The sequence below is a fragment of the Bos taurus genome, chromosome 6 (genome assembly GCF_002263795.3).
Source record: "Bos taurus isolate L1 Dominette 01449 registration number 42190680 breed Hereford chromosome 6, ARS-UCD2.0, whole genome shotgun sequence".
NCBI lineage: Eukaryota > Metazoa > Chordata > Mammalia > Artiodactyla > Bovidae > Bos > Bos taurus.
The window spans coordinates 42,827,920-42,842,879 of record NC_037333.1 but is presented as its reverse complement, the minus strand read 5'-3'; the positions used below and the strand labels follow the sequence as shown (position 1 = coordinate 42,842,879).

General features: G+C 37.1%; 1 long non-coding RNA gene across 1 annotated transcript in view; it reads left to right on the top strand.

Annotated features, from left to right (window-relative positions):
* The first annotated feature begins 2,772 nt into the window (after positions 1-2,772).
* The window catches only part of LOC132345492 (uncharacterized), an 83,800-nt gene continuing 71,612 nt past the window's right edge, over positions 2,773-14,960 (top strand). Inside the window, exon 1 of the long non-coding RNA XR_009494850.1 lies at positions 2,773-3,234. This is a non-coding gene — a long non-coding RNA (uncharacterized lncRNA). The remainder of the gene's footprint in view (positions 3,235-14,960) is intronic.

Below are 14,960 nucleotides of genomic sequence, written 5' to 3'. Positions count from 1 at the left end.
ATATCAGGACTAATGGCTCCTATAATTTCTAAAATCCTTAGATGCATTAAAATTTGTTAATTCTATGTTATCCTTTTAACTCATCTTGTCTCCTAACATTTGAGATTATAAATTAAGGTTATGTTGCATTCTAATTTCTAATAAGAAAACATTGACTATGAAAGATGATAGCCCAGAATTAATTTCCCAGAAACTAATGAGCAAGTGAAAACAAAGATAATAATAGGAGTCTACCTAACATGGGCTACCATGGTGATTACAATCCCACAAAATTCTTCCTACTAACAGATATCATATTAACTATAATATTAAACAAATTATTGCCAGGGTTTCCAACTGGGTCAGGGTCAGCAATCATGAGCTCCTTCCTAAGCAGTTCTTAAAGGGGTGCCAAAGCAGTTGTGTGGTTCTTGTGATCCTTCTGGATGTTAGCCACATGGTGCCCATGTGAGTTGTGTCCCAGGGACAAACACAAGCCACAAATGGTCAAGGCACGGTCACTGAGCTGCAACACCTCATGATCAGGAAATGTATCATGAACTTATAGATAGAGGTAAATGCATATAGCTGTTCAAACTCAATAATGAAAAGCTACCTTTTCTACCTTTTTAGTTAGATTGCTAAATGATTTAAAGGAAAGCTTTATAGGTCCATTCCTCTAGTTTTCTGAAGAAGCTTATCTGGATATCATTGTACCTAAAAAGCCAAAGAACTCTATTTGTACTCTTTGTAATTCTAAAGTCATGTTAGGTTTTTTGCTTGACATTGATAGGAATAGTTCAAGACTTTTAAGTATCTTAATATTAGATCATTAGTTTCACTTCATTTACATTACTACATTCCTTTCAGATAAGTTTATGCTAAGTACTTGTTGTGATTCAGGTCTGTAAAATTTAGGTTCTTCATATTTGTAACTACTTGGATCATTGTTTTACAGCAGCTGACAAGCCATTAGTTGTCCTGAGACCCAATAACATGAACTGAGAAAACAAGAAGGCTTCTGAAGTATCTTTTAGCCCTGACATCTGTGGTTCACTCAAAAAATAAATGGAGGTGATCTCAACGTTTTGAAACTTATGAGGTAGCATATTATTTGTCATAATACTCGAAAAATTTTTTTCAAGTTTCTGAGCCTGTTAGGAAGTAGGAAAGTGAAGAAAGGGAGGGTGTATACATTATTTTTTTTCTACAACATTTAAATTAAATTAATTCATGTTTACTTCTAATTGCAAAAGGAATCAACCCTCATTGTCAAAACATGAAAATTATGACACAGTTGAAATTTTGAAATAGAGTTCTTTGGGTTTTTTTCTATTCCATTTCACACACATAAATCTTTAACACTCATTTTTATCTTAAAAAATTAAGATACCTTCTTACTGATTGTAATCTGATTTTATTATTTGGAGGTCACTGTGAACATGTTCTATGTCATTAAATATTTTCAGCAATCTGAATTTAAATAGATATTCCTTAGGCCCTCATATGGGTAAACAATAATTTATACATTCAATCACTTTATTGTAAGGTTAGTTTGTTCCCAACTTTTACCACTTAAATAACATTGAAATAAACATTCTGACATATAAATACTTATGCAAATATTTTCTTACTTTATGTAAATTTCCAAAAGTAAAATTATTAAATCCAGTGCCAAACTTGATTTTTAGGACTTCAGTACATGCATATGCTGGGCTATTCTTGAAACATATTTAACATTAAGATGATATAATAAGGAAGTTCTGGAAGTACAGAGTATGATGAAGACCATAGAAAAGTTCTAACTCCCATCTTCAGATGGGAAAAACTGCTCCAGAGTAAGCAAATAATTTCCTCCACAAGTTGTTAGAATCTGAAATTAGATTCACAATATAAATCCCAGTTTAATGCCTTTATGTTCAAAACCAATGTCTTTCCCCCAACAAAGAATTCTGTCTTCATTATTGCATTTATAATGATAAATTGGAGAAGTCAAGAAACACAAGTATAGGCTCTGCCCCTCCAAGGAGAGCATGGTATGGAGAAGGGCGGTATGCTGTAGCTATCTGTGTACCAGCATGGGACCGAAACAGACCTGGGCTCAGCACTCCTCACAGGCTCTCTGAAGACAGAGCTACTGGAGTGAGACAGTCCTTTCCTTCAGCTGAAGCTATCTTATCAGTTTCCACTCTTGATCCCCTGTGGATTCCATGGAATTGTTAGTATAAACCCTCCCATAAACAACTCAGTCAGCTGAAGTACCAAAATTAAGCTTCTTAATTTAGCATTTTGATTTGAAAACATTCTTCTCTCTCAGTTCCAAGCCAGGTGTTTATAAAAGTTTTTACTTATCTGACAGAGTCCAGCCTCTTCCAAATAACTTTTCCCTCCCTCTGGGAAGCACTTATTCAGTAGCTTGCCTTCTGGAGCAACGAGGGAGAGCATCCTAGGGAGGAAGGGCTTTGGGAATTGCCAGAAATGAAGAAACTCCAAGTAGGAGGACCCTGATTTTACTGAGTGCAACATCAGAAGGCAAGAGCCATCCAGGGAGGTCACTAAACCCATCAATGCCTCATTTGTTGAATCCCTGCCAGGGTAGGTCTGCCCATGTTTGGAAGCCTGGAACAAAGAGATCTAAATCTGTGATTCACAAATGTTACTCACTCGTATCTTCCACATGAGTCAGAGTCAATGATTAGAACTAAAAGAGACATTAGAAATTATCTATTATAGTCTTCCAAAAATACCAATATTTTGGTTAAGTAGGCATATGGATTCCGTGGCTTCCATATTGCAGATATCCAGGATATATTTAATACAACATGCTAAGGCTTGCCATACTCCAAAGATCCTTTCAATTATTGAAAGAAAGAGTAAACCATTTCCAACACATTTTTGTTGAGTCTTTCCATGTATCCTTGACTTAAGAAGTCTAAAACATTTTGATATTGCCTGATTCTTTTTGATAGTGATATTTTAGAAGTATTGTATAATGCACACATGATTTCTCTCTCCCTTTTTAAAATTTTTTGGCTTTTGCTTCTTGGAAGCTGAGAGGTAAATGCGAAACTCAATTAACATCTAACCTGGCCTTGATAGATCTGTGCTTTTAAATTTTTGCATGTGCTTGATTTTCTCCTTATAGTTTACTTCTGTCATGCTGCTGCTGCTGCTAAGTCACGTCAGTCATGTCCAACTTTGTGCGACCCCATAGACGGCAGCCCACCAGGCTCCCCCGTCCCTGGGATTCTTCAGGTAAGAATACTGGAGCAGGTTGCCATTTCCTTCTCCAATGCATGAAAGTAAAAAGTGAAAGGGAATTCGTTCAGTCGTGTCCGACTCTTAGGGACCCCATGGACTGCAGCCTACCAGGCTCCTCCATCCATGGGATTTTCCAGGCAAGAGTACTGGAGTGGGGTGCCATTGCCTTCTCCGTTACTCCTGTCATAAATGGCTCAAAATTCTTCATGAAATAAGTAAAGTGTATACTAAATTAAAAGTCCGACACTTCAGTTCAATGTAAAATGTTGTTACTTCAGCATTACCCTAAACCTTTGATAACTGGATTGTAGAGTGGAATGGGAATTTGAATGAAATCCTATTTGAATGAAATGGCTTTGAATAATTTTTAAAAATATGTGCATTTTAAAAGTTTAAAGCAAAAACAAGCAAGCAAGTTTAGATAGTATATCTAACTCATCACTCTGTTAATTAGGATGTTATATTAAACATTTCACATTTACACTTGGATAAATAGATATTTCTGTATGACAAGGTGAATCTGCTACCTCAGTTATTGTCAGCCTTTGAGTCCAATCATTTTGCTGAGTTCACAAAGTTGTTTTAATGGAAAAAAAATATATCAAAATGGTCCAATATATAAATGTGCTTTTTAATTCTACAAAGTACCCTTACAATATGAGATTACTACTTTGAGCAAATTGAGAACAACATGTTTAACGATAATTATTTACTTTACTTTTTGCTCATTTATCAAGTTCATCAAATAAGGGTCAGTGATAATAATGAGCTAGAAAGGTCATATTGGGCCAATCAGTAGAATGCTAACAAAAAAACATCAGAATGAAGCTCACCCAAGGGATCACACTGATGTAGCACGGAGTCAGAGAAAGCCCTTGGAACTGGAAGCTTAGAAATTGGAGTTACCATTTAGCTCTGCCTTTTGATGGTTAACTTTGAGCAAGTCACTTCCTTGTGTGAATCTTTCTTCATTTGTTCTGAAATAAAGACACTGTAGAACGTGTAGAAAATGGTTGCCTAGGGGCTAGTGCTGGTGGTCTTGAAGATTCTATTGGTCCTTATCAATTGGAAAAAGAACAAAGAAGACAGGGATCCCCTTTTGAAACTGCGAAATGAACAGTAGAGGGATCATAAATTTCCCAGAAGTAGAGAGCATAAATTTGATTTTAAATGTGATGCAACATTGAAGGCAAAGTGATTGTGTCTTTGCCAATTGTTGAATGACAGGCTCCATGGGTGGCCCTGCTGACTCCAGAAGACAAACTATATTTGCAGTCAGTATGGAACAGACTGCAGGTCAGAAATGAGCCCCTTTAACCACACTTGAATGATTGGATAGCAGCCTTCTCAGATGTGTGCACGTTCACTACTGAGAACAGTGATGGACACATGCTGGCTATCTCCCGTCCACTAATATTCTAGACATTCAGGAAGAATGTCTGTAGCTCAAGAATTTAGAAGTCAGGTACTGGATGTCCTCAGATTTTGTTAGACAATTTTGCTCTTCAAATGCAGGCGTCTGGCACCTTAATATCAAAAGAGACTATGGTCTTCCCTCATGCCCACCTCTTTTTACTTCTGAGAAAGTAACTTACATTTTTTTTCTTTAGACTCAGTCCTGAAATTCTTGTTAATTGATTTTGGTGTCCTGGTTTGTATTCTTGGTTGATAACAAAGAGAGGCTCTATTCTCTTTGAAGTAATTCTGTTCAAAAGGGATTCCTAATTAACTACTCTTAGTTGGAATTCTCCATCTTTCGATACCTCCTGACCAGCACAAATTTATATGTATAAACTCCTGGTGTGAATTTAACAGACTTATCCTGTTCTCAAATAAGCACATATACAAGCTTGAGAATGAAGAAAGAAAACTTAGAGTTACAATAAAATATGAGTGAATGCAATTTTATAAAAACAAATTTCAGTAGTTGACTAACCAGATGCAGTTGTAAAACCAGAATTAGAATGTAGGTCTCTATATCTTATTTATTTCATTTGAAATTACAAAGTCACAAGGTTAAGCCTATGCCTTTATTTATGTAATGATATGTAATTTTTAAAATACTCTCAGGGAAAATTCATGAAAGTAATTCTTTGAAGGGGAATATGTTATGCTACTTCATATTAATTTTAGGGAAATGGACCTTAAAAATGAAGTACCAGAGTGTCCCTTAAAGAATATAGCTTTCCCACTGGAGTTATATAATGAGGAACTTGCATAATTAAAACTTTTCTGGCAGGTATTGTAAAAAAGCCTTCTGCTACCTAAAAGTATAAACCAGGACCCTGAACATTTTTCCCCCTGGAGAGTTTCAAAAGGCCATTAAGAAGCATGGGAGAGAAAGAGGCCCCAAATTTGGAATATAACAGGAACCAGAATAATAATTATATTTGGAATATAATAGGCTCCCTGATGGCTCAGCAGGTAAAGAATCTGACTGCAGTGCAAGAGACACAGGAGACATGGGTTTGATCCTTGGGTTGAAAAGATCCCCTGGAGAAGGAAATGGCCACCCACTCCAGTATTTTTGCCTGGGAAATATCATGAACAGAGGAGTCTGGTGGGCTACAATACATGGGGTCTCAAAGAATCAGACATGACTGAGCAACTAACACTTTCACTTTCAGAATAATAAGGACAGGCACCATAAAAGACTTCTATAATAAAGTGATCAAATATTGGAAAAGAGTAACCTAGTAGCTATCTCATAGATTTGCTGTAACTTAGTCTGGAGATTGGGAAGAGAATGTGAATGGACCTGTATAAATCCATCACTATAGCTGGAAAACCACCTTCAAATTATCACCCCAACAAAATGCAATGCATCATCATTACATATATCTCCCAGAGATGTGTACATATTCATGCAACAAAATTAACTATGCCGACTAATGTGTATTCAGTGTTAAAAGTGATACAGAGAGTAGAGAAAGGCAAGGAAAGGAAGGGACTAAAGGAAACATATTTGAAAAGGATGTTCTGTGGACTAGTTTATTTGTGTATAATTACATTTCCACTGGGCTTCCCTAGTAGTTCAGTCAAAAAAGAGTCTGACTGCAATGCAGGACACCTAGGTTCGATCCCTGGGTTGGGAAGATCCCCTGGAGAAGGAAATGGCAACCCACTCCGGTGTTTTTGCCTGGAGAATCCCATACAGAAGAGCCTGGCAGGCTACCATCTATGAGGATGTGAGAGTCAGACACGACTGAGCGACCAAGTGCACACATTTCCACTTTTCAAGAAACAGGTGAGACAAATAATACTATTCCCCCTTTGCCAATAAAAAAGCTTGTATCCAGGAAGGTTAAATAATCTTCCATAGGTCATAAAATCAATTGACAGTGATAGTCAGAATCCAAAACCATATGTATCTGACTTGAAGAGAAGAAAGAAATTCCTGTGAACTAAGATAATCAAGAAAAGTTTAATGCAATTTGACCATGGCCTAGTAGAAGAAGTATTAGAAGCCATTTGGAAGAATAAGATTGATACTGAGTATGGAAAAAATGTAAAATAGGTAGACAGACAGATAGAATTCCCTGGAAAACTAAGCCACTGGGTTAAAATTAAAAATATAATATAATACAAAGATCAAAGCTCTATCCCAATTAGCTTTCCATCTTGAAAACTGTTCTTTTTTCCTCCTAACAAAAGTGTAGATAACAAAAAAAAAAATAGTAATTTTAATGCCCTGTTAACCTAATATTGTGGAATATGGAAAAGAACTAACTCTAAGGTGGTCCCATGATTCCCATCTCCTGAAATTCACGTCTTTGTGTAATTCATGTGTGAGGGTAGGAGGGACCTGTGACTTACTTATAACCAGTAAAATAAGGCAAAGCTGTTGAGATATCACTCCTATATTATGCTATATAAGGCTTCAGCTTGCCAGTTGATAGCTTTTGCTGTTATGCTTGCCTTAAAGAATCAAGCTGCCATGTTGTAAACCGCCTACAGAGAAGACTACAGAATGGTCTGGCAGAGAAGAGTGGGCAGTCTCTCAGATCTAGTGACCTCCAGCCAATAGGAGCAATAAAAACAGAGTGCAAGTCCTACAGCTACAAGGAGATGAATTCTACCAATAACCTGAGTGAACGTGGAACTGAATTCTCCAGTTAAGTCTTCAAATGAGAAGGCAGTCTACTGGCACTTTGCAGCCTAGTAAGACCCTGAAGGAGTAAATCCAGTTACATAATGCCTAGACTCCTGCTCTCAGAAGCAGTGAGATAATAATTATGTGTTACTTAGAGCCACTAAGCTTTTGGAAAATTTTTATGCAGCATAAATAACATGTTTGCCATGCTGGAAACTCACAAAGAGCTTTAACTATTAAGGAATCTCCAATCTGATGCTATTTGTTGATTCTAGTTATATTTCTAATAGTGATGACTCTTAATGACATAAATTGGTTAGCAGTTTGCTCAGCTGCTTCCAACTCTCACTGGAGAAAACATGTGACTCTCACTGGAGAAAGTTTGCAGAAACTGTTTCTCTCGGTAGCATATCTGGATTATATGGCCTTCCACATTTCTTCTGCCCTCAAATAGCTCCTGGCACTTGCAGTTATGCCCCTTTTACCACTTCCACTAGGGCCACTTAGGGCATAGGTCATATCAGAGTCCCTGATTAACCAGACTGACCATATAATTCACTGTCCAAACTGGAACACTCTTAAGAACAAAAGGAGCACTGTTAAGAATTAAGCTGTTAGGATGTCCATTACAAAGAAAGAAGAGATAATAAATGTTGACAAGGATGTGGAGAAAAGGAAACACTTGTATACTGTTGGCGGAGATGTAAATTGGTACAACTACTATGTCAAATAGTATGGAGGTTCCTCAAGAAATTAAAAATAGAATGACCATATGATCCCTCAATCCCACCTCTGAAAGAGAAAGTGTTAGTCACTCAGCTGTGTCTGATTCTTTGCAACCCCATGCAATCCACCAGTCTCCTCTCTCCATGGAATTCTCCAGGCAAGAATACTGGAGTAGTTTGCCATTCCCTTCTCCAGGGGATCTTCCTGATCCAGGGATTGAACCCAGGTCTCCTGCATTGCAGACAGATTCTTTACCATCTGAGCCACCAGGGAATCCAAACAAAATAAGTGTCTTAAAGCATCATCTGTACTCCTGGGTTCATTGAAGCATTCATTATTCATAATTTCACAATAACCAAGGTATGGAAATAATCTAAGTGTCCATCAATGGAAGAAAAAAGTAATGTATATAAGGTAATACTACTTAGTCTTTAAAAAAAAGGAAACCCTGTCATTTGTGACAAAATACAAAAACCTGTAATTATTTCATTTATGCTAAGTGAAATAAGCCATAGAGAGAAAGATAAAGACAACATAGTATCACTTATAAGTGGAATATAAAGAATAAATAATTAATTTAAAAATCAAATTTACAGAAATAGAGAATAAAGTAGAAAAATGGCTGCCAGGGGCTGTGGGATAAAAAGGGGAATAGATGCTTGGGGCTGGTGCACTGGGATGACCCAGAGCGATGGTATGGGGAGGGTGGTGGTGGGGGAGAGTTCAGGATTGGGAACATGTGTACACCCGTGGCGGATTCATGTTGATGTATGGCAAAGCCAATACAATATTGTAAAGTAATTAGCTTCCAATTAAAATTTTAAAAAAATTAAAAAAAAAAAAGCATCCCCAGACAGTAAGGACATAAATGACTGGGTGTGGCTGTTTTACAATAAACTGTTATTTACAGAAAAAAAAGGGGGGAGGGGAATAGAGAGAGCTTTAGTAAAAGGATATAAACTTTCAGATATATGATGAATGAGGTCTGAGAATCTATTAACAATAGATAACTTGGTGATTATTATTGCTAACACTATATTTTATAATTAAAATTTGGTAAGAGAGTAGAATTCAAATATTCTCATTGAAGAAGAAAGAGAATGAAACTTGGACATCAAGCATAACTCTGAACTGTTCCAAACAAATCAGTGGCTAAATTAAAAAGATTTACACTACCAAATGCTGCTGAGGATGTGGATCAACTGGAATCTCATAAATAATAGTGGGAATGCAAACTTGTACAGATGCTTTGGAGAACAGTTTGGTCATTCTTGTATGTTAAACATATACTTTTCATACTACTGAGCATTGCCACTTCCAAGAGAAGAAAATGTATGTTTACACAAACACCTGTATACAAAAATTCATAGCAACTTTATTCACAATAGTGGAAAACTATAAACAACCCAAATTCTATCACCCAGAGGAAAGACTAGGAAACTGTGATATAGTCATACAATGCAATATTGCTGGGCAATCAAAAGGAACAAACTTTTGATACAAATATCATCATAGATGTATCTCACAGATTTAATTTTGAGCAAAAGAAATAAGACTTGACAAACTTACTTTATCTGAAGCTCAAGAACAGGAAAAACTAAGATAAAGAAAAATATATAAGAACAGGGATCATCCCTGTAGTAGGACTAGAGGAAATTGTTTCAAAAGAGACATCAGGATACATTCTGATAGATGGAAATATTGATATTGTGAGAGGGCATTGGTTTAACAGCTGTGCGACCTTGGCAAAATTGCATAGTTAATATCTACATATTTTAAAGCATGTACGTGTCACATCATTTTAAAAAGGAACTATAAAAAGAAAAATATAAAAGATAATCCTGTTTTGAATAGTGTTAATTTTAAAACCACCTGAGGATTTTGTTAGTTGCTCAGTCATGTCAATTTTTTGTGATTAATGACATCTTAATGTAATGATTGTGCCTTGGAAGAAAAGCTATGACAAACCTAGACAGTGTATTAAAAATCAAAGACATCACTTTGCTGACAAAGGTCTGTATAGTCAAAGTTGTGGTTTTTCCAGTAGTCATGTATGGATGTGAGAGTTGGACCATAAAGAAGGCTGAGCCCCAAACAATTGATGCTTTTGAGTCCAGGTGTTGAAGAAGACTCTTGAGAGTCCCTTGGACTGCAAGGAGATCCAACCAGTCAATCCTAAAAGAAATCAACCCTGAATATTCCTGGAAAAGCCTTTACTGATACTGAAGCTCCAATATTTCCCCCACCTGATGTGAAAAGCCAACTCACTAGAAAAGACACTGATCTTGGGAAAGGTTGAAGGCAGGAGGAGGAGACAACAGAAAATGAAATGGTTAGATGATATCACCAACTCAACGGACATGGATTTGAGCAAGCTCTGGGAGATGGTGAAGGATAGGGAAGCCTGGCATGCTGCAGTCCATGGGGTCACAGAGTCAGATACAACTGAGTGACTGAACAACAAAATGTAAGGGAGATCACAGTTTCAAAATATTGCCTGTAATTATAGTCACTTCCAGGGTGTTATCTTGGCCACCACGAATGACAGTGACCAAATAACTCATGTCTAGATCAGAAAAAATCTGAATGACCAAGAAGCTGAAAACCATGTCTTACATAAAATCCTGGAAAGAACTGTGTTTATTTCTCTAGGAAATGATTGGAGGAACTAGACTAGCTGTCTTCTGACATTTGAAAATGAGATATAAAAATAAAGTTATATTCTGTGATGCCCCAGTGGAATAGGACCAACAGATAGGATAAACTAGCATGCATATGAAGTAGAGTGTTTGACACATAGCAGTACTGCTGCCGCCAAGTCGCTTCAGTCGTGTCCGACTCTGTGTGACCCCATGACGGCAGCCCACCAGGCTCCCCGTCCCTGGGATTCTCCAGGCAAGAACACTGGAGCGGGTTGCCATTTCCTTCTCCAATGCATGAAAGTGAAGAGTGAAAGTGAAGTCGCTCAGTCGTGTCTGACTCTTCACGACCCCATGGACTGCAGCCTACCAGGCTCCTCTGTCCATGGGATTTTCCAGGCAAGAGTACTGGAGTGGAGTGCCATTGCCTTCTCCGAGCAATACTGCAGAGAAACAATTAGCTTGGTGAAGTAGTAAGTTCTCCGTCAGTGGGACTATCAAACAGAAGCTTCAGCTGTTTTTACCCCTGGATGTTTCAGAAAGAATTGCTGCACTGAAGGGAAACTAGTGTACTCTGTTTTTAAGATATCATGATCCTGTGCTGTTAAAGCTTGAAATCTTAGATTTCATGGGTTTTGGATCTTAATGGGATTCAAATGTGATGTATGATGCACATCAATCAATATCAGTAGGGTAAAATAGTACTGTTTCATTATCGTTTTCTTGGCAATGATTTTCACTACAAATGTAAAGTGTGTCTTTAAGACAGACCAAATCTCCTGGTCTATGTAGTGATAGAGTCTCCATATAACTGCAGATAATTTATCATAGCCCTTGAAAATAACAATCAGAATAATTGCATCCTGAGTAATCTTGTAGTCACATTTTCTATTTTTGTTTGTTACTGGTTTTTCTTGCTGTTTTGACAAAACAAAAACAGAGCTGAAGTGTTTCTAAAATGTGTTTATCCTAATAGAAGAATGGAAATATCATACATTTTCCAGCCCTAGAAGACTTTAAGAGGAAGTATTACTTAAATCCAATGTAGAATTATCTTTACAGCGCAGCTGAGTTGTTATTTTTTCCCCCCAAGTTTCAGGCCACTGGGTGGGAATTATTAGATACATACATTATTATGTATCTTCTCACATCAATTTCTACATGATAGAGAATAATGTTGTAATGTATTCTGTATTTAATATGAAATTGTATATTTAAGCATTTTGCAAATAGAGCTAATAAATAGATCTGGAGGTGATGGAATTCCAGCAGAGATATTTGAAATATTAAAGATGATGCTGTTTAAGTGCCGCACTCCAATGGAGAAACAGACATAGAGAACAGACTTATGGGCACAGGGGGAGGGGAGGAGGAAGAGGGTGAGATGTATGGAGAGAGTAACCTGGAAACTTACAATACCATATGTAAAATAGATAGACAATGGGAATTTGCTGTATGACTCAGGGAATTCAAGCAGGTCCTCTGTGACATTCTAGAAGGGTGGGATGGGGAAGGAGAAAGGAGGGAAGTTTGGCAGGGAGGGGACTTGGGTGCAACCTATGGCTGATTGTTGTTGATGTTTGACAGAAAACCACAAAATTCTGTAAAGCAATTATCTTTCAATTAAAAAACAAATTTTAAAAAAGTGCTGTACTCAATATATCAGCAAATTTTTAAAAAGTTAGCAGCGGTCACAAGACTGAAAAATGTCAGTTTTTCATTCCAGTCACAAAGAAGGGCAGTGCAAAAATGTTCAAACTACCACACCCCTGAGCTCATATCACATGCTAGTAAGGTTATACTTAAAATCTTTCAAGCCAGGCTTCAGCAGTATGTGAACTGAGAACTTCCAGATGTACAAGCTGGGTTTAGAAAAAGCAGAGGAACCAGAGATCAAACTGCCAACATTCATTGGATCATACAGAAACCAAGGATTTCTAGAAAAATTCATTGACTACAAAAAAGTCTTTGACTGTGTGGATCACAACAAACTGTGGAAAATTCTTAAAGAGATAGAAATACCAGACTACCTTACTTGCCTCCTGTGAAACCTCCTCGTGGGTCAAGAAACAGCAGTTAGAATTTTATATGGAACTACAGAGTGGTTCAAAATTGGGAAAGGCGTACCACAAAGCTGTATATTGTCACCCTGCTTGTTTAACTTAAATGAAAAGTAAATTATGCAAAATGTCAGGCTGGATGAATCCCAAGCAGGAATCAAGATTTCCCGGAGAAATATCAACAACCTCAGATATGCAGATGATGCCATTCTAATAGCAGAAAGTAAGAGGAACTAAAGAGCCTCTTGATGAGGGTGAAACAAGAGAGTGAAAGCTGGCTTAAAAATTAAAACTGGCTTAAAACTCAATATTCAGAAAACTAAGATCATGGCATCCAGTACCATCACTTCATAGCAAATAGAAGGGGAAAATGTGGAAGCAGTGACAGATTTTATTTTCTTGAGCTCCAAAATCACTGTGGATGGTGACTGCAGCCATGAAATTAAAAGGTGTTTACTCCCTGGAAGGAAAGCTATAACAAACCGAGACAGTGTATTAAAAAGCAAAGACGTCACTTTGCCAACAAAGACCTGTATAGTCAAAGCTATGGTTTTTCCAGTAATCATGTGTGGGTAGGAGAGTTGGAATATAAAGAAGGCTGAGCACTGAAGAACTGATGCTTTCAAATTGTGCTGGAGAAGAATCTTAAGAGTCTCTTGAACTGCAAGGAGATCAAACCAGCCAAGCCTAAAGAAAATCAACCCTGAATATTCATGGTAAGGACGGATGCTGAAGCTGAAGCTCCAATACTTTGGCCACCTGATGCAAAGAGCCAACTCTTTGGAAAAGACCCTGATACTCTGCAAGACTGAAGGCAAAAGGAGGAGGTTGTGGAGGATGAGATGGTTAGATAGCATCATCAACTCAGTGCACATGAATTTGAGCAAAGTCTGGGAGATGGTGATGGACAGGGAAGCCTGGAGTGGTGCAGTCATGGGGTTTCAAAGAGTCCAACATGATTTTGTGATCTGAAGATTGATTTTTGTATATAATTCAATTTACGAGCTGTGTCCTTTCTACAGTCCTCTCTTTTTTCACTTTCCTTCTTTTATTCTTCTTGATATTAACCATGCCAGTGTGATTGTTAGAAACTCCTTAACAAGAAGGGCAGAGGCTAAAGAAAAGGAGAGCTTTGAAAATCAGTTCAATGTTGCCCTCATAAAATTTTAGTGAAGACATTGAAATTACTGGTTGAAGGTTTCATATCTCTAAACAGACTTTCCTCCATTAGTTGGTATAATTAAGAGCTGCCTATGTCTGAGTTCCATGAACCACTTAGAAACTGATGTTTCTTTGCACTTGAATATTCCCCTCAAAATTCCATGAAAATATTTTAAGCTATTACCATGAGTGAAAAATTTTCTTAGATTCTGCTTAAAGTGCAATATTCTTCAGCTCTATTTGCCTTATAACAGTTGATAGATTTGAACTTAAAAAATTACCTCTATAAAACTACTCATTCAGGGGAAAAAAATGGAAGGAGAAGGAAAAGAAAAAGAGTTAAATTTCACCATCAGCAATTAGATTTTAGATTTGAAGTAAAGACAAACTTTTGGGGTGACAAATAATGGATAAATTTGGGAAAAATCTAGGGAAAGAAGGGAGTTTTCTTATAAACCTTATATAAACACAGGGCACATTCTTCTTTAATGGGATGTTTTTATTGTGGCTTTACTGGAAGGCAAGGAAACAGCGGCTCCTTCTAAACTCAGTGGTCCTATGCAAATCATTCTAAGCTTCTCTTGAAAAACTTGACTGCACGTCATTCCCTGCCTTTGTAAAACCTTCCTGACATTGCTGATGAATCCTCACATGCATGATAGTGTAAAAGAAACCACCTTTGTTTAGACTCAAGAAAGATTGCCATCAAATTCCACCATGCTATTTCAAACAGGATTTCCATAAGAGGTACTGGAAAGGAGTGGTGATTATATCACAGAAACAAAACATATAAGTAAGAACTGCAAAAAATCAGCTTTCAAAATCTAAAATAATCTCCAAATAGAGCAGCAGTTTAGTTATAAGCACACTAAAGTACATTGATTTATATTCCACTATTATGAAGTTTATAATGATTACTTGGCAAGTAGAGCTGAAAAAAAATTGCCATGTAATTAGCTAGTATAAACAATATGGCTGGGATAAATCAAGTGTGTGAATTAATTTTAAAATATTAACAAGGAGGCAAATGATATTGACCAA